Here is an 18682-nt window from a genome sequence, read left to right on the forward strand (position 1 = left end):
CCTTCAGCTCTTTCCAAAGCACGCTGACCTGATTTTTCCACTGCCATCTGCATCGCTGCCCTTTGGGGTCGGGTGAGGTTGTGAGCCACTGCAGTCCCCTCCGGTGGCGTGGGTTCCTCCAGGAAAGTTTGTGGGGATGGCTGGGATGGACACGGTGTTATCAGCAGCCATTCCCCCACGCTATGCTCCAGTGAAGCGTTCTGACCGAGGTGTGTGGGGCTGATTGGAAACCCTGCACATTTATCTAACCCATCCCCCAAAGCAGCTGTTGGCCTGAAAGGTGGCTGCTCCTCTCGCGCTCCGCATTCCACCTTTCCTGCCAAGAGTGGGGGAGAGAGGGAATAAAAGCTGCTCTCCTATCATTAGCAGATGATTGAAAAACCTTTCAGCTCCCTGAGCCAAGCGTGGGAGATAGCAGTCCTGCAAGACAGGAGCCGAGAAGCCCACAGCAGCAGATGGTGGGAAGAGGCAGGGACTCCCCTCCATCTGCAGAGGTTCGATGTGGAGCTTGGGGTGAATCCTACACCTGCAGCAAGTGACCAGAATGCAGCAGGAGCGTGGCAAAATTGCCATTTACCCACACCCCTCTGTTCCCATAGTGAACATATGAATGTGTTCACTGCTTTAGCTTGAATTTATCTTTTCATTGCTCTGAGTTCCGCCAGCCTCACTCCTGTCCTGCTCCTGGCCACAGAAGAGAAACAAAGTCATTGCCTGGCACAAATACTTGCCCCATTTGTCTGCAGATCTCCTTTGCAAGAGGAGAAGGTCAGACCCGTGCCTCAGTTTCCTCTCTCACTGCAAAGAGAAGAGCTGGTGGCAGGGGATGCACAGAGCTGCCCTGGAAAGATCCGCAGGGTTGGGCTGCTCTGGCTGTTTGCACCGCCTGGGACCCTGCAATCTGCGAGGAAGGAAACCGGCCTCAGGCAGCAGGAAAAAAGAGAAATCTCCCAGGATTTTCCAAAAGTTTTCCCACCCTGTGAAAAAAAAGGGCAGTGGTGCACATGTGCACTCATGCCATGGGACTGCTGCAACTCCTCATGCTGCCCAGACCTGCAGGAGGGAAGAAAATGGCAGGAAGATCTACAAGGCAGGAGGGAATGAGGCTTGCAAAGAGGAATGACCTCTGTGAAGTGCTCTGAGGAGCAGCAGTTTGGAAAGGAGGATCTCAGCTACAGATGTGTGCACGACGGATCCAAGAGCAGTCAGCTGCCATCCAGCTCGGATGGGCGGCTGTTATCGGCGCTCACGCTCCGTTCCACGACAGCTCCTTTTCAGACGCTCTGTTCTGACAGGCTGAATAAGAAATTCCTCTTGTCTTCATTTTCCAAATCCAGAGTCAACGCTTTGTCCTTTTTGTGGCTGTGAAATATGTTGGCATTGCGGGGCTCCTTCTCCCACCTGGGAGTTTGCTTTGATTGCATTGACAGGGCAGTTGGACTAGATGCCTTTCCAACTCAAACGATGCTACGATTCTGTGACTTCCTTCAGCCCATTGCTGCAAGCAGGGCTCCAGGGGCTCTGCCAACACCACAAGAACTGAAGGAGGGAGAAGGGAGGAAGAGGAATCAGAGCTGCCCAAACTAGAACCCATGGACTCCAAAGGGTTGGCAGCAGGGTGTTTGTCATCACTGCAGATGTAGGGAGTATGTAGGAGAAGAGCCAGAACTTGCTTTGCATATGCTTTATACAAGAGTGAAAACTCAGTCTGCTTGAAAACATGAACAGCCAGAACTGCTGCTGACGTGAGCCCAGGCTGTGACACAGCTTTGGTTAAGGAAAATCGCCCAGGTGAGCACAGGGCACGCTGCCGTCCTGCTCAGGGTGCTAGAAGAAGGCTTGTGTGTTTGCATTCTAGGTTACACTCCCTTTCCATTTATCAGGGAGACACCGTGGTTTCTTGTGCTTTATTATATTTAATGGGGTATTATTTTTTTTCTTGCTGGCTGTTTGTTTGAGAAATTTCTCCCAGGGGAGCTCCTTTTTGATCGCTTGGTTGCCAGACAGAATGACATCAGACAGACGCTCAGAGGAATGATATAAAGGCAGAGCCTTATTTCTTAATAACAGGCTCTGGCAAAACACAGAGTGAAGTTAAACATGCTGGAGAGCACCAGGACCCAACGCTGCATGGGCTGCAGGGCAGGGGGACAGGAGGGGCTGCTCTGCCCAGCCCATGCATGTTCACCCCTGTTTGTTTGTGGCCAGGGTGTCCTGGTCCCTTTGGGAGCAAAGGAGATGGGGTGGCAGAAGGCATTAAGGTGGGCTTGTGCTTGCAGACCAGCTGGTGCCAGTGTGTGGCTGTGTGCATGGGGCACTGCTTATCAGTTCACTCTTTGTGCCCTCTGTGCTCCTTGCGGTGTTCCACGGACTTTCTGCCTGTTCCCTCTTCCTCGTTCCAGCAGCTGATAGCAAGAGCTGAACGAGATGGTCAGACCCTCCCACTTGAGATGGGCAGCAACCCAGGCACCAAGTGACCTAAGGTTCACAGCTGCCTCAATGCCCAGTTACAGATATTGGAGAAACCTCCTCAGTGAGAGCTCCTACGCAGTCTGACACTGAGCTAAAAGCCATCTAATGTTATGGTTACATCTGGCTTTCAGTTTCTTCTTGCTCTTCTTCTTAAGTTGCTCACGAATTTTTTTTGGGGGGGGATAAAATTCCATTTGGGCTGAAGTTGTCTATGTTTGGACATCCCTCAAAACTTCACTTAAAGAAATGTAGAAAAGGGAGAAGAGGGCTCTGTCAATTCACATATTTTGTCATTCAAAACCTGAGCTTCCCCTCACTTCCATCTTGGACTCCCACATCCAATTCGTACCCTACTTCTCAACAGCACCCAGAACTGCCATGAGAAAATGCTGCGAAACCCACTGTGCCCTGAGGGTTTGTGGCCAATTCAGGCTCTCTGCTCCGTCAAGTTGGCTGAGATGGTTTCACCTCCTCCCATCTTTTCAGCACGCCGCATTTTGGAGGAGCAGTAAGGAAACCCAAGCAGCCAGCAGTGGGATCAAAGCGGGGGCTGTGTGGGGTGGGAGCAGTACGTGCCCAGGAGCCCGAGGACAACTCGCCTGGGAACAGAGCACTGTTGTCAGCCCCACAGAGGAGAGCATTCTCCATTCATGCCCACGCCATTGTCTGCCCCATGAGGAGCACCGCGCCGTGCCGCGGTGAGGATGGCCGTCTGCACACAAGAGATGCACTGTGGCAGCTGCTGGGCAGGCAGGGAGGGGATGCACGAGTTAATTGGGCACAGAAAGGGGTCTGTAGGGGTCTTGTGTTTCCCACTCCCATTTGGGTTGATACGTTGCTGGAGGGGGAATTCCCAGTTTCTACTGGAGTCGGCACAACACAGACACCCTGGTTTGATGTGTGATACCTACAGGCAGAGTTTGGAGAGTCAAACCCACCAGGTATGAGCCATGATGGGATTAAATCTGCAGTTTTTTCAGGAGTTCATATGGATTTCAAGAGCAGTGATTTGAACAAAGGCTTCTCCAATCAGCAGCTTTGGGAAGGGCCTTTGCGTGCTTTAGGCAGCTTTGGCTAAATTAGATGGCTTTGCCCAATTCACATGGCTTTGCCCCACCTGCAGAACCCTGAGATCTAAAAAGTCTGAGTGCCAGCTGTCACCAGACCAAGCTCTCATTCTCTTGAGGCAGTTCTCTGTACCCAGCTCAGTGAAGGTCCCAGATGTGGGTCTTCTCCTCCTTGTCTCCTCCCAAGCAACCCAACTCAGTGCAGGCATCATTTTACCATCCCGTGGAGCAGCTGCCACCTGTGAGCAGATGGTTTGATGCTGTGGGATTAGTAAACCTGGATCTGAGCAACAAAAACCAAGGGGGAAAAATATAAAATAGCAAGCCTCAATGGCCGGTATGGCATCAGTGCTTTGGGTGATAGCTTTCAGTGGGACAGATGGCACCGAGGCCTTGGAAGAGCAGTGAAGTAAGAAGGGCTGGAGTGACACAATGGATTTCTTGGGGGGTGAGGAGGGGATGCTGTCACCTGATATGTGTGCACCCCCATGTCTGTGCCACAATGCTCATTTGGAGCACGGTGAGACAGCTCTGCTGGCAGCCAGGGGCTGAGGGAGCCGGGTGCTTGGAGGGCTGTGCTGATGCTGCTTGGCTGCTCCAGGGACAACACGGTGAGAGCACACAGAGCAAAGCCTGACGTGGGGCTGTGACAGCGGTGCGCACCGGGAACCAGCAGCGCTCTTTCTCCTGGTGGCACAGAATAAAGGCTGAGCAAAGTTCATGGAAAACACAGCCGGTGTTGCACAATGCTGGCAAAAGGTCCCTTCATGGAGAACACACTGAGAGCTTTGAGGATGGGGGAAGGAGGAGAGCGAGTGATCCCACACTGCTGGCACTGCCCGTGCAGCCAGATGCTGCTCCTGGTGGCATGGCAGTGACCCGGGGCTGATGGATGCCGGGGCTCTCTGCCCTGCAAGAATGCATCCCTGGCAGGGCAGGCAGGGAGGAGAGCAGCACACCCAGCGTGCAGAAATCAAGACATTCCTTTCTCCCCCTGCAGACACAGACACGAGGATGGGATGTGCAAGACAGCTCCTTGTGCCCGCAGTTTCACCACGGCCAGATGAAATGTAGGAGATAGGCCAAGAAATAGGCTTTGATGTGCAACCACCACCCGGCTCCTCTCTGTTATTCCTTCCCCCCCCATGCCAAACTGAAGTAATAGATGCTTCCCCTCTGCCCCCATGATCCAAAGGTCCTCGCATGGATGAATTCATCACTCAGATAACTTCCCGCAGCCATGAGATGGGAAGGCCAAGGTAAATACACACCCATCCATCAGCAGATATGTGATGAAGCTCTCCTTCCTTCAAGGAGTTCACTGCAGAGGTTCAACCACAAAGGGATGCTGTAGCAAGGCAGTGGGATGCACAGAGCCACTGAGGATGCTGTCAGCATCCCTGCCAACAGGATTCATCGTGGGGTGCACAGCCCTCATCCGAGGGGTTTGCCAGCAAAAATGATCCTTCCCTTCAAAAGTGAAGAAGTGTTTTCAAGCTGTGTGTATTGGTGGCTTTTGCTAGAAGGCAAAGATGAGAGGTAATGGCCTCACTTGGCACCAGGGGAGGTTCAGGTTGGTTGTTAGGAAACATTTCTTCTCAGAAAGAGAGATGTTGCGTTGCACAGCTGCCCAGGGAGTGGGGAGGTCACCATCCCTGGGGATGTTGCAGGGCTGTGGGGATGTGGCACTGAGGGATGTGGGCAGTGGGCACGGTGGGGTTGGGCTCAACAATCCGAGAGGTCTTTTCCAACCTGAATGATTGTTTGACTGTGTGACTAAGGCAGCGGGGACAGGGCAGACGCCATTGGCACACAGCCTATAGACAAACAAAACTGAACTTTAGACCAGAAAAACCAGAATCTTTTCGAATCAAAATAGCCTCCAAAAGGCAAAAAGGAAAAAAGAGCAGATTAGGAGAGTGAAACAGATTCCCATGAAGAGAGCAAAGCTCCGAGTGCATCCGCACCGTGTCTCCACATCTCGTCTTCCCACGGAGGGACCCTGGCTGATCTCCAGACCCCAGCTGGGCAAGCAGCAAAAATGTTCCGACGCGACAAACTGTCTGATCCCTGCAGCACAGGGAACTGTCTCCGGAGCAGTGGGGCACTGAGTAAGATGCTCTCACTGCAGGGAGCCCCAGGCCACCTCCCACCCTTATTGCAAAGGAGCAGGAGTCAGATAAAAGCTCCTCTGATAAGGATGAACTGTGCTATGCCCTCCTCTGGGATCTGGAGGATTAACCCAACAGGAACATGATCTTGGGACTATAGTCTCTATGGGACGTGATGGGAGCTGCTGTGGACTCCAAGGAGTGCTGAGCAGACAAGTCCATATAGCAGCATGGCCATGGGAGCAATTGGCCAAAGTCAGTGGCAATACTGGGAAAGGAGCTTGGTCACTGGCTGTGAGAACAAGGATCAGAGCATGATGGATCTGAGAATGTAATGTGTTTGCTTGGAGATGTCAAGAACAGAAATTTATTTGCTGTCAGGGTGGTGGCAAAGAAGAATAAAAGAGAGCAAGAGGGTGTAGCAGATATACTTCACTCCAGCTTTGTTGCACCCCACCCTTCAGCCCCAACCTTGGGTGGATTTGGGTTTCTTTGGACTGAGGATGGTTCAAGAGAAGAAATCAAGAGTGAAGTCAGGATCAAAGCCTTAAAAAGTCTTCTGCACCAATACAGTGTGAGAAATAGGCACATACCAGAACACCTCCCTGCCACTGGTGCCCGTTTTTCCCCTACCCTTTGCACATACCTTAGAGCTCTGCTCTGTGACTCTGCTGAGTTGGCTCCAACAATAGACATAATTTATATTCGGTGGGAGACCAGACTTCCCTCCCACCACCTCTGCAAGATACAAGTGCTCTGCCTGTAAATGCTGATACAGGGGAAACGAGCTGCTTGCTGCAAGCTCTCCGTGCCGTTCTCATTGGCATGTGATATATCACAACTAACAGTCTCTCCTTCATGATATTACCAGCCCCGACCCGTGATCTTGGGAAGAATTCAAAGTCCAGCTTATCAGCAAAAAAATAAGCTAGTTAAACTTAAAACAGCAAGACGCAGCTTGGGCTAGAGGATGATTTATGAAGAAACACGGACTTCGGAGACAGAGAGAGGGAAAGGAAGCCACAAACCCCACATACAGCCTGTAAAAGTTCCAGTTTATAATCTAACATGAGTGGCTGCACTGCTCTGGCTGAGAAATCATCTGGGATCCATCACAAGGTGGAGGCATGCAGCTGCAATGAATCCACGGGTGGGAGCATCACTCCCGTGTGCGCAGTGCAGAACGTGGATCTGAGGACACAGCCCTGCTCGGACACCCCAAGCCCTGCATTTCCCAGGATGGGGCACCCAGGGGGCTGAGGCTCACCTCTGGGGGTGCTCCCATTGTTTGGGCACAGCCTGGCTCCAGTGAGACTTCATGCATCCCCCCTTTCAGCTGCAAATAGCCGTGGTGCTCCACGTGGGCAGCGTGCCATTGGATGCTCCATCTGGGCAGCGAGCCTTTGCTCCCTGCTAACCAGGCACAAATATTTCCCTGTGGTATCTAATGACTTGTTAAAAGCAGGCAACTCTATTACAAATACGGATCTGAGTATAAAATCGCACCTCAAACAAGGCAAAGGCAAATGATGTACAATAATACTTTACACTCACATTTCTTTTTTTTTTTTTTTTTTTTTACGAGAGCAGAGCAAAGCATTTGAAATGAAGTGAAAAGAAGATATCAGAAACCAGGTGTTGTTTTTGTGAGACCTTTTGATTTGGAAGAAACTCACTTTTTCCACTAGGAAGCTGTTACATCCCAAGCCTTTGGCTCACACTTCCAGAAAGCACTGCAGGCGTTATTAATGACCACCAAAACATGAGGACCAAAGCATCTGAGCTGACACCTCCCTTCCTGCTGAAGGATTACACTCATTCATAAAATCCAAAAGAAAAAAAAAAGGCCAATCTGATAGCATGAGCTGGGATGAAAATCATTCAGGAAACAAAGCAGCGAGGCTGGATTTCATACCTTCAGCCACACCACTCTCAGTAGGGCCTGGGATTTTAATGCAGCCTTTGAAACAGGAGAGAAGCAGAGTATCTGGTGAGTGGGAAGGGCTAAAGGCAGTGAGGAGATCGGGTAAATCCCTGTCCTCCTCTCCCAGCCCCAGAAGTAACCCAGACCCACTGCTTCCCATGTGCACCCTCCTTGCTGGGACCCCTCTCCCCGTGTTTGTGCATTCTTGTTTTACAGGGAGGGAAACGCCAGCGAGAGCCAGCAAACATAAACTGAGTGAGCAGGGAAGCTAACGAGCTGCCCGTAAAAACAGAGCTGCAAGAGCCTGGGGCGAGGGGCTGGCAGTGGAGGGGCCGTGCATTGGGGCTACCATATTGCAGAGTGCTTCCACACCAAAAAGGGCCCCTGCAGGCCCATTTGGGTGTGGGCTGCCTGTGGTTCCCACTTGCATGTTCAGGTTTTGCTGGTGCAGGCACTGCCATGTGTCCATGCTGCAGCCAAGGCTGCCTGTGCCAGCATCCCTTGCAAATGAGTGCACGGGAAAGAGGAACAAGAATGGGTGGCAGTCAGGAACTGAGGCTCAGCTCCCAGCTCTACCATGGCACAGCTGCCCCACTAAGCACCAACACCCCCCAAAATGCGATGCTTCACCAAATTTCCAGCCAGCTGTGCACTGCTGTGACACACAGCACGCCCCCAGGCAGCCCCAGCCCTCTTCCCTTGAGTGCAGATGCTGCAATGCAGTTCTGCCACAGAAATATTTCCACCCCACTGTGACACACAGAGCACATTTTGAAACGCTGCAAGGCATTGCAAAATGTCTCTGTGGTCGCCGTTTATCCCGCTGAGATGGAGAATGGGGTTCCTGGTCTGTGCTGCTGTGGATGTGGTTGGGGAAATGCCAGCACTCGTTGCACAAGTGATCAGTGCAGTGGATGCTGTGGGAGGATGTGAGAACGCCATCATTTATGTGCAATGAGCTGTGCCTGTTCTTGGCTTCACCCACCTGGTTTTGGGAGTTTGCTTCCAACTGGAGCTGCTCACAGTGGCCAGGACCCTTTTGGGACATTTGGGCCAGAGCTGGGTTCTGTTCTGGGCCCTTTTCCGAGCCAAATAAACCCACATTGCTCTCATCCTGCCAGCACTCCAGTACAGACAAGCAAACACATGACCAAACTTGAGCAAACCTGCAGGGTGAGAGCCTAGTGAATACAGACTGAAAAACTCCTTTTTTGGTCTTTTCCTGTTTTACAGCTGGTCAGAGGACGTGGGCAAATGTTCTCAGCATGATCTAAGAGCCAGGTGACACTTTCTGGGACTTTCCTAAGAGGATGTAGAGAGCAGCATTCACTCCCTGCCACCACGCACTTGAACACAAGAGGTTTGCACAAGAAGTCATTGACACCTGAAGGAAAAACCCAACCACTGGTCACAGAAGAGAACAGGATCATTAAGATTGGAAAAGACCACTGGGTTCATCTCCAACCATTAACCCATCCCTGCCATGCCCACTGTCCACGTCTCTCGGTACCACATCCATCCTCTTATTGAACCCCTGCAGGGATGGGGACTCCACCACTGGATCTGACATGGCCTCACCTGAGGACATCAGTTCCTGCTCTTGGAAACACCCAGATCCAAAAGAAACGAGAGCTGCGATTAGAAAACGCACCCTTCTAATCTGCACTGACATCTCCATTGATTTTTGGGTTCATTGGCTCTTGGAAGCTCGAGAAACCCAAGCTCAGCTTTGGTAAACTCTGAGACGAATGCTCCTGCATTTCCAGTTGGGGCTGAACAGGTCGTGGTTCCCCACGCCCTGCACGGGGCTGACATCAGTTCCTCTCGTTTTTATTGTCCCAGGCCCAGCTCTGGCCCTGATTTTTAATTGCCTCATAATTTCTGCAGCACTTACAGCTTTTATAAGCCTCCTGCCTTCCCTGAGGTCAAGAATGAGTGCCCCCAGCTCCCCCATTTTCTTAATCACCGAATAGTTGTGAGCAGTAAAAGAGGAACGTGGATGCCATTTCCTCGCACTGAAGGGTGCACTGCAGTTTAACGAAGGCAAAGGGGGGAAAATGATTGAGGGATGAAGTAACTTTGTGGCCTTCCTTGGCCACCTCCATCTGTTGGTGTCAGGGAGCACCAGAAGGGTGGAGATGCCGGGGGAGGACAGATGTCCTTCATGCTTTTGGGGTGGTTTGTTGTCAGACTCTTTATAGGGGCCGGTAGCACTGAGGGTAGGTTTAACCCTGCCCAGTTTGCCAGAATTGGGCCTGGTGGACTGACTGCCTGTGGGTGGTAGGAAGCAGGCAGGGTTTGGCTTGCTTTCATTAGGAGCAGACTGAAGCTGTATGAGGCTCTGAAGGAGGTGTAAGGAGGAGTTGCAGCCAGGAGGGGTTTTCTAGGGAAGGTTTCCCATTCTGACAGCCCCCACGCAGCCAATCTGTGCCCAGCACTGATGGAGACAGCCCCATCCCAAAGCAGCCCAAGGCCTGGTTTGCAGGCAGCAGCACACGGAGTACAGAACCATAGAATCATAAAGGTTGGGAAAGGCCTCCAACATCACTGAGTCCAACCCCAAGCTGCCCCACCATGCCCACATTCCTCAGTGCCACATCCCCATGGTTATGGAGCATCCCCAGGGACAGTGACCCCCCACTCCCTGGGCAGCTGTGCAGTGCAGCACTGCTCTTTTAGCAGAGATTTAACCTCAGTGAGAACTGAACAAAGCTGTTAAAGCAAATTCTGCACTCGGCAAAAAATGAACCTCCCCAGCTGTCCCTAAATAGATGTACTGCCTTACTCTGTTTGCACTCAGATTTCCCCCAGGAAAATACTAAGTTGGAGAGGCCAGAAGTGTCCCTGCTCCCCCCAGATACCAGGATGGACAGAAATAACACAGCATGGTCCTAGGATAACAATGACTTCGTGCTGTTGTGTTATAGCCCTAAACATAGCCAGCCCTACTGCAGTGCAGATAAGTTCATTGGGAGCTGACAGACACCAAATGCTTGCTTGATTTCATGTGCTGGGGCTGAAAAATTTCATTAGCATCAGAAGCACTAAAGAAAAAAGCATTTTTCTAGCTCTCAGAGTCAGCAAAAAGCTCAAAGACATCCAAGAGGGAATCAAAAGGCAGAAGAAACGGCAGCAACAGAAGCAAAATGAAATAGAGAGTTCTTGCTGAGCGCTGATGCTGGAGATGCAAATCGTGATTTGTGAACGCCTGGAGATGGAGAAGTGGAGGCCATCCGAAAAGGGAGCGAATAAATGAGACTTTGTATGAGGTCCATGGAGATAACTCAAAGCGAGAGCGAGCCGGTGTTTTTCCAGCTGAATAGAGTTCTGCCAGACAGCATTTTGCAGGCAGGTTTTGATGTGATGAAAACATCTATTCAGGATTCTGAACGCATTGTGCTTGGGGAAGGTGAGCAGCAGCACCAAGTCGTGCCCCTGCCCTCTCTCAGATCCTGCATTACTTTGAGCACTGAGGACTGCAAAGGGCTAAAAGTCACAGCTGTGATTTATTTTCCCCTTTCTTTCCACATTGAGCATCCTCACTCACACAGCCTCCTGCATCCTGAGCTACACCACACTCCCAACCCACAGGGAATGATGCAAAAAGATGCAGGGAATATTCCAGGGCTGGAAATGATGGCTCACAGAGAGATGGGCAGGGGGTGGCAGGTCCTCACAGCCCCCCCGGCTGACACCTTCAGGGGGAGGTCGGCACAGAAACAGCACAGCACAGCCAAAATATGCGGTGGTGCCGGCGGCCCAGGTAGGTGCTCGGGGAGGGATGTCCATAGGGTGGGCTGTGGAAAGCTGGCCGGCGGCTGCACAAAGCCTGCTGTGAGCCAAAGCAAACAGCTCCTGCTCCAAGTGCCTGCCTGGCTCAGCGCACAGAGAGGCACCGAGGCACAAGGTGAGGTGCTGGAAACGGAGCTGGGAGCAGCGGGGGCCTTAACCTTCACTTCTTGGCCTGCTCCTGGGTTTGCAGGAGATGGGGGAGCCATTTGTTTGTTGCATTTGTGCTGTCGGCAGTGAGCCAGCAGCTCAGAGCACCGTGCATCACACAGCACCGTGCATCACACAGCACTGTGCATCACACAGCACCGTGCATCACACAGCACTCTGCTGCCCCACACCCCTCCTAGAAATGTGCAAACGAACCCATTCTAAGAAAGCACCTTAAGATCTCCATACCCCTCTCATCTGAGCCCTTCTGCTGCGATGCGCTGTGAACACAGGGCCACCCCTGGCTGCTGCTGGCTGCTCCTGTCCCCTGCCACAGATGGCACGGGTCCCAGTGGATGGCATGGCCCAGCTGTGACCGAGGTGTGGAGGGCGGTGGGAGGCGATGGCTGGAAGCCAACCACCCTGCCATGAGATCCCCAACTGTTCTCCATGAAGAATGGCCCCTTGTCCTGCCCCGGCCAAGGGACAGCCGGGCGGTGTTGGGGACAAAACATCGATTTGCAGAACCATCAACAAAGGAAGCACAACAGCCGAGGCAGACGGGGATACCTCAGCCCTTGGCATGGGCCCAGCAGTGCCACAGACATCATTTCATGCTGGGATTCCTGCAAAGCAAAGGGCAGCCGCAAGCACTGTGGGACGTATGGGATGAGTGGTGTGATGGGGAGCATTTTCCAGCTAAAATAATGTCACAGAGTGACATTTACTGTTTTTTTTCACACACACAGCCTGCTTTCTCCCATAGCCTGCCCACCGTGGGGAACAGACACATGGGAACCTGCCCAAGTTATGTCATTCATAACCAACTGAGCGTATGGGGTTTGCTTGCTTCCTTCTGTCCACCAGAAAAGTCCCAAAATATGGGTTGGTCATAGAATTTACTCTTCCTGATGTCAGAACTGCATGCAGCTCTGCAGGGCAAAGGCAGCAGATGCACTGAGTGATGCCAAAGAACAAGCAGGCAGCAATAAAAGGAGTTGGGCTCAGTGATCCCTCCCAGTTGTGAAAAGGCACTCACCTGCCACAGCCTGCAGCAAATCCCTCTACTGCTGGTGGTCCTCGTGCAGGAATGTGCAAGCATCAACCCAGAGCCTTGGGGTGGGAGGGTGAGGGTTGGGGTGAGCATCCACAGGTGGGTTTGGGGGTATTTCCTGAGCAGCAGAAGTCAGTGAGCCTGTGGGAGAGAGCAACAGCTTGTCATTCTTGATATCAAAGCCACCAGCTATATGTTACATTTAATAGGACAGTTATCGAATGTTAAATACTGGCATGATTAAAAGCATATTTATAGAGGATTAACAGCTCTGTAATGGCTGCATGTCTGCTCTGAGGCCCTTAAATCTCCCAGAATATGTTTCTAATCATCTATACAATAACCATCTTAATAAATCAGAATTAAAGGCATGTTTGGGTGAGCGCGGATCCCAGCCTGCACCTGGCAGCCTTTTGTAGATGGGAAAGAAGAAAACTCCCAATTTCTGTACAAAAAATGCCATTCTATGGGGGGTGTTTCTCACTCTGCATCACTCCAGGCCTCCCGGGATGGGTCTGGGCTGTCCCAGGGCAGTGCGTGTCCTGCTGTCAGCAAAGCACTGCAGCACAGCAAAGGCATTCTGCAAAAATAAACGCCGGGGCAGAGTTGGAAATGTTTATTTTCCAAGAGCAGGCCATTCATCCAGCGACACCGCTCTGCTCCAGAGAGTCCCCCTCTGTTTATATGGGATGATTAATGAGACGCAGATTGTCCGTAGCCCTGACGGATGCTGCAGTCACCAAGTATGAACTTGGGAGTGATCCCACCTCTGCCTGGGCCATCCTGATTGGCCTGGAGAATGGATTTTCTTCCTGTTTTGTGCAATCAAATCCAAGATTTTATTGCTTTTTTTTTGATTTTATGGTCTCTCCATCCACCCTCTGCAATCAGTCCTCTTTAGGCTCTTTAGGCTGCGACCTCCACTAAGATGGGAGCGGGGCTCAGAGAGCTCCAGGCAAATAAATGGGCCGAGCCAATCCTAAAGGAAGGAGCAAACCCAAGAGCTGAGGTGTGCTCATGACCATACACCATGACGTGCTCCAGCCCTGCAGCCTGAAAGCAGTGCCATGCCCATAAGACACAGGCTGTCCCTGTCCTCATCACTCCACCATCACTCATGTTGGTTTTGTGCCATCTGCTCACCCCATGGGTGCATACCTGACTTCCCCATAGAGAGATTTAAGAAAAGCTCAGTTTTCACCCTTTGAGAAGCTGCCATAAATCACTCCCTGCCGTTAACAGGCACAGCTGCACAGGGGGTGGTGGGTCACTGACCATGGGGGTGTTCCAGCACCGTGGGGATGTGGCACTGAGGGAGGTGGGCAGTGGGCATGGGGTGGGCTGGGGTTGGGTTTGGGGGTCTGAGAAGTCTTTTCCAAGCTGAATGATTCTATGAGTTGTTTCTGATTGCAGCTGGGAGGGACTGGGGAGCTGTGGCTGAGACCAACCTGTGTAAGTGGGCTCTAATTAGCCCCACTAATCAAACGCCACCGGGGGAATCACTCTGCACAGAGACAGAGGAGCTGAGGGAAAGTGCAGGACACAAATTAATGAGCCCAATTAATAATAATAATAGCAAAGACATTTTTTGCAATGGCTAAAAGGGGTTGGATTGAAACCATCTTGAACTTGTCACCACAACAATGCTTTTGCACCCCTCCAAAATATGGCTCAGGGCAGCAGCAGTTGACACATTTCTCCAGCACTTGAAGCTCAAATTGAAAAACTGCCATTAACATTAAAAAGGAAAAAAAAAAAAAAAAAAAACTTTTAAAAACTCCATACGTTCCTATTTTTTTCCCTCCTTTCTGATTCACCCTTCCGATATTTTGCTTGGACTCCAGTCCTGATGCATTCGTCCTCCTTAGCACATTTTTGGGTTGCTTCCACCATTGTTCTTGGAAACATCTTTTTTTAAAGGACATATATTTAGATATACAACCTGGTCTCCCATGTTAAAAATCCTGCTTGAAGCTGGAAGGGGAAAGCATGCAGGACAGTGAGCCAAGCCCTGGGCCAAAGCTGCTGCCCCGGGCGCTCGTGGTGTGCATGGGGTGTGCATGCAGCACGGGTGTGTGTGTGTGTGTGCAAGGGGTGTGCATGAAGCTGTGTGTGCATCTGCACGTGTGTGCAAGGGATTACATGGAGGTGGGTGTGCATGAATCTGTGCATGCGTGCGTGTGCAAGGGGCTTTTTGCACTGGGTCAGGAGAGAGTGCAGGTGGCTACGTGGTGCTGGGGGACCTCAAGGTGTCAGCACAGTTGATGGCACAGTGGGTGGGATGTTCTGTGTGTGGCACTGGAGGGCTCTGTCTCCAGTGCAGACACATCTCCCAAAGCTCTGCCAGCACAAACAGCAGGGCTCACTGCTCCAGCCCTATAGTCCCCAGAGGGGCTGGAGCATGGCCCCACATCCCCCATCACACCTCTGCAGCCCGAGCTGGGTTCAGAGGGTCATGAGCATTTCCTTCAATCTTGCAGCATGCCCAAGTGTCTTTGCAGCAATGCTTTGGGCATGGTGAGGGGCTGCACAGGCTGCGTGGGCAGCTGCACCCCGTGCACTGGGGCTGGGGCAGGCTGGATTTAATAACCCGCGAGCGCTCAGCCCGCACCCAAACATCTCATTTTGAAAAGCCAGCTCAGAGTCCAAGAAGCACTCGCAGGCTTTTCATAAACACACTTTAATAATCTTCATCAAGAATTTTAATACAGAGCGAGCAGCTTGCCAGGAAATGCATTTACACTGTCAGCTGCCGAGAGAAATGGCCCTGCACTGCTGCTCAATACCAGAAACACCCTCTCCCCCTCCCTCCCATGCTTCCTTTCCTTCCCTTTGTATGAATGTGATGGAGCTGGAGAGCAGGTGGGGTGCAGGCAAGCAGCACAGAGATGCTGCCCATCTCCCATTGGGATGCTGCCCATCTCCATTTGAGATACAGAGACTCATGCTATACCTCTTTTTTTTTTGCTGATAGTTTGGGGGTTTTAAAGGCTGCAGGCAGCATCTTTCCCTCTCTTCTGCTAACCTGCAGTATTGGGGGGTAGCTACAGAAAGCTGGTTATTTAGATGATGGGAATGACCAGGCGGTTGCAAGCTATGGATATGGTTATAACAGCCTTTCCTTCACAGCAAAGATTAATGGGATCACAAAAAACGTCCTGGCTGGCTGTGGCATTAAACAATTAAAGGTTGAGGGTTTACCATCTGCTGGCGCATCAGGTTTTGGTTGCTGCCAGAGGCAAAATACCCGATTTGATGTACCCCGGGCCCACAGGGCTGCTGATGGTGGGAATTGTGTTTTACAGCCTTTTTCCCAACAGCTGAAAACGCTCTGCTGTAACACTGTGTGTGCTGCTCTGAGCACTGCGCCGTGCCCTCCCATGCAAAGAACATCACCGTGTCCCTGTACACTGGTGGGGAATGCCCTCTTCTTCCATCACCTCTGCAGCCCTATGACCCTAAAGCTGAGAGGAAAAGAAATGAGGCTCACCCCAGCAATGCCTTGAGCCAGGGGAACCCTAAAACCAAGCACAGGCAACGAGTGGGACAACGCAGGTGTCCCGAGGCAGGGCTGGAAGCAGAGCTGTTGTACCTTGTTTGTGTTTCTATGGTATTACCCCACTGCTGGCTCCCCTCCCGCAGCCCCCACCAGCTGCATCTCAGCGAGGTTAATTTCTAACATGAAAAACGGCCTCCCAGGAGCAGCCGTGGTTGATTTAAAATAATAAAAATGGAAATCTCAGATTTGATGACTAATCCCAGGAGAGGGGCTTAAATTAGTGGGAACCAATCGGCCGCAAAAGACCAGAGGAAAATTCCTGCTGGACTTTTCTCCTCGGTCCACTCCCTGGCTTCATTTTCCATCCCCAGATCCTTCCAGCCTGCAAACATATACAGTGTTGCCTCGGCAACCATGAGACGAGATATACGTACACGAAAAAATGAGACAATCTCTTTCCTCGGCGATTGCCTGGAAGGTGGAAAATGGAAACCTCTCATAGCAAGGCCAGCCCATCCCCGACACCCCAACCTGCCCCGAAATGCACCAGCTCCCATGGGAATGCTCATAGCATCCTTCACCCACGCTGGTCTCTGACATGCACCGCTCCCTCAGCCCATGGGAGGATGCTTGGGATACGCTGGTCCTCTAAAACAGCAGGAATGCTGCACGTGCCTGGTGGTGAAAGCACAAACATCCTCCTACAAATAAGCAGAAGGCTGAAAACCAGGGGAAATAGCTGGGTGAAGCGGGCCACTCACATGTCTTGTGGCTGTGACAGAGCAGTAAGGAAAAGCTGCCTTTAGTACCCTGTTACAACTGATAATATTGGGTTGGGTTGGGATGATGTTGGGCTGGGTTGGAGGCTCCCGTGGAGCAGTTCCTTCAGCTCAGCCACCGTGTGCTCTGTTTGGGATGCCAGAAAAAGCTTCAAGTGAAATTCTGGCATCCTCAGAATCGGTGTGGATTTTGCCTCAAGTTTCATCTGAGCCAACAAATCACTCCTTGCTTCCAGCCCCACAATTGTCTTCATCAGTGAAGTTCCTCATCTAAGATTTGCCCCATCAAACAAGGGATGTGCCTGGGATTAAACGTGCCAGGGCCATAACCAGATTTGTTCCTTGGATGCTCCACTGTACTGCCATGCAGTTCTGAGCAGCCCCTTCTCACATCACAATTGCTGTTTGCAGCGTTAGCGCTGAGATGGGCAGGAAAAGTCCTCCAGGGACAGCATGAAATGCAAAGCTGTGATAGCAGAGAACATCATTGCTCAGAAAGTCAAGGAGAAACATGCTTTGCCAAGGTGTGAAAAATATTTATATCTGAACGCACAGTTTCTCTCCAATTTGCAATTCCTTGTGCACTTGGGAACCTGAGCCCTATTTGCGGGAGCGGTTGCTAAGGTAAGCTGCTCTCTGCCATCAGCATGCCAGTTCTGGGGCGCAGAGAAGATGAAGTGAAAAAAAGGGTGGGAATGTGTGATTTGATCTGCTTTTTAAGCAATAACAGCTCCACTGCAAAGCTGTAATCCGTGGGGTGGAGCAGGACCAAGATCATAACTCCCAGAGAAGAAAAATGATGCCCTTTCACATGCTGGTAGCGTGTTATCTTTAAAGTCAGAGGAAGATAAAATAACTGTCTGCAACTATCACCACCTTTCATCTGGAGGGATTCTTGCTCTGTGCACATCACTTTTCCTACGGCCGCAGTGGGGCCACCTTTAGGCTGGAATGCAGCAGTGGCTGCACAGAGCAGGCAGGGCTGCAGGATGGGAGGGGATATTTACTACAAAACGAGGATGAGGGTTGTTGATGGCACTCTCCCTAGAAGAGACACAAAACGCTGTGCAGAACTGCAGGTGAGGGCTGATGCAGGGGCAGCACATCATTAGAAAGCTGAAGTTGGAGCAGGGATGCTGGACCAGACGTGTGCTGGACCCCACTATCCCTTTGCTCCCTGTGTTTCTGATTAGGAAGCATCACAGCTTTCCACCACAGGACCCATCCCACCTCTGAAGAACTCTTTTCCCTTTAAAGATAAAGGCTTGAGGTCAGAACCATAATTCCTATCCCGAAGTGAGGGGTTTGCTTTCCTGCAGGGGGATGAACTCCAGACCCCGAGCTGAACTGGGTGCACTGAGACAGCTCTTCTGCCTGGTAGCACTGATGATGTACAGAGGTACCCAATACTTCAGACCCACGGATGGCAGGGACCAGAGGCCTGGTACCTGAGTCCAATTGCAGGTGGAATTTTAGGTAGTCGGGATGTGTTTCCTCAAACTGGAATTTGGGCTGCAGTCCAAGACTAACACCCCCGGTTCCCCTCCCGCAAATAGAGCCGAGGGCTCTTTAATGACCACGAGTGGTCTAGGCCTGTTAATGTCTTATCCATAAGCTATTCAGTATTTCCTTTTAAAGACAAAATAGTTGGAATACCTCTCTTTTTCTCTTCAAATTGCAGTCGTGGCGGCTGAAAACGCAGCCTCTGCACTATTTCCATATGTGGCACCGATGCTGAGAAGCCTCCGTTCCATGGGAGTCCCACCTCTTGGATTTTTATGGGAAACTCCAGCATTATCAGGTTTATAGCAGTGCTAATACCCCGAGATAAGGGCAG

The 18682-nt window shown here is 51.4% G+C and overlaps 1 protein-coding gene across 2 annotated transcripts in view; it reads right to left on the minus strand.

Annotated features, from left to right (window-relative positions):
• The window catches only part of SNX19 (sorting nexin 19), a 103142-nt gene that overhangs the window by 9739 nt on the left and 74721 nt on the right, over nucleotides 1–18682 (minus strand). For both annotated transcript variants that reach the window (XR_006171025.1, XR_006171024.1), the window contains one exon: nucleotides 12553–12708. The gene's annotated coding sequence lies outside the window, so the exon portion shown is untranslated. The remainder of the gene's footprint in view (nucleotides 1–12552; nucleotides 12709–18682) is intronic.

This window comes from Centrocercus urophasianus, unplaced genomic scaffold (genome assembly GCF_019232065.1).
Source record: "Centrocercus urophasianus isolate 14NV4802_14NV808 unplaced genomic scaffold, USGS_Curo_1.0 seq_37, whole genome shotgun sequence".
NCBI classification, from domain to species: domain Eukaryota; kingdom Metazoa; phylum Chordata; class Aves; order Galliformes; family Phasianidae; genus Centrocercus; species Centrocercus urophasianus.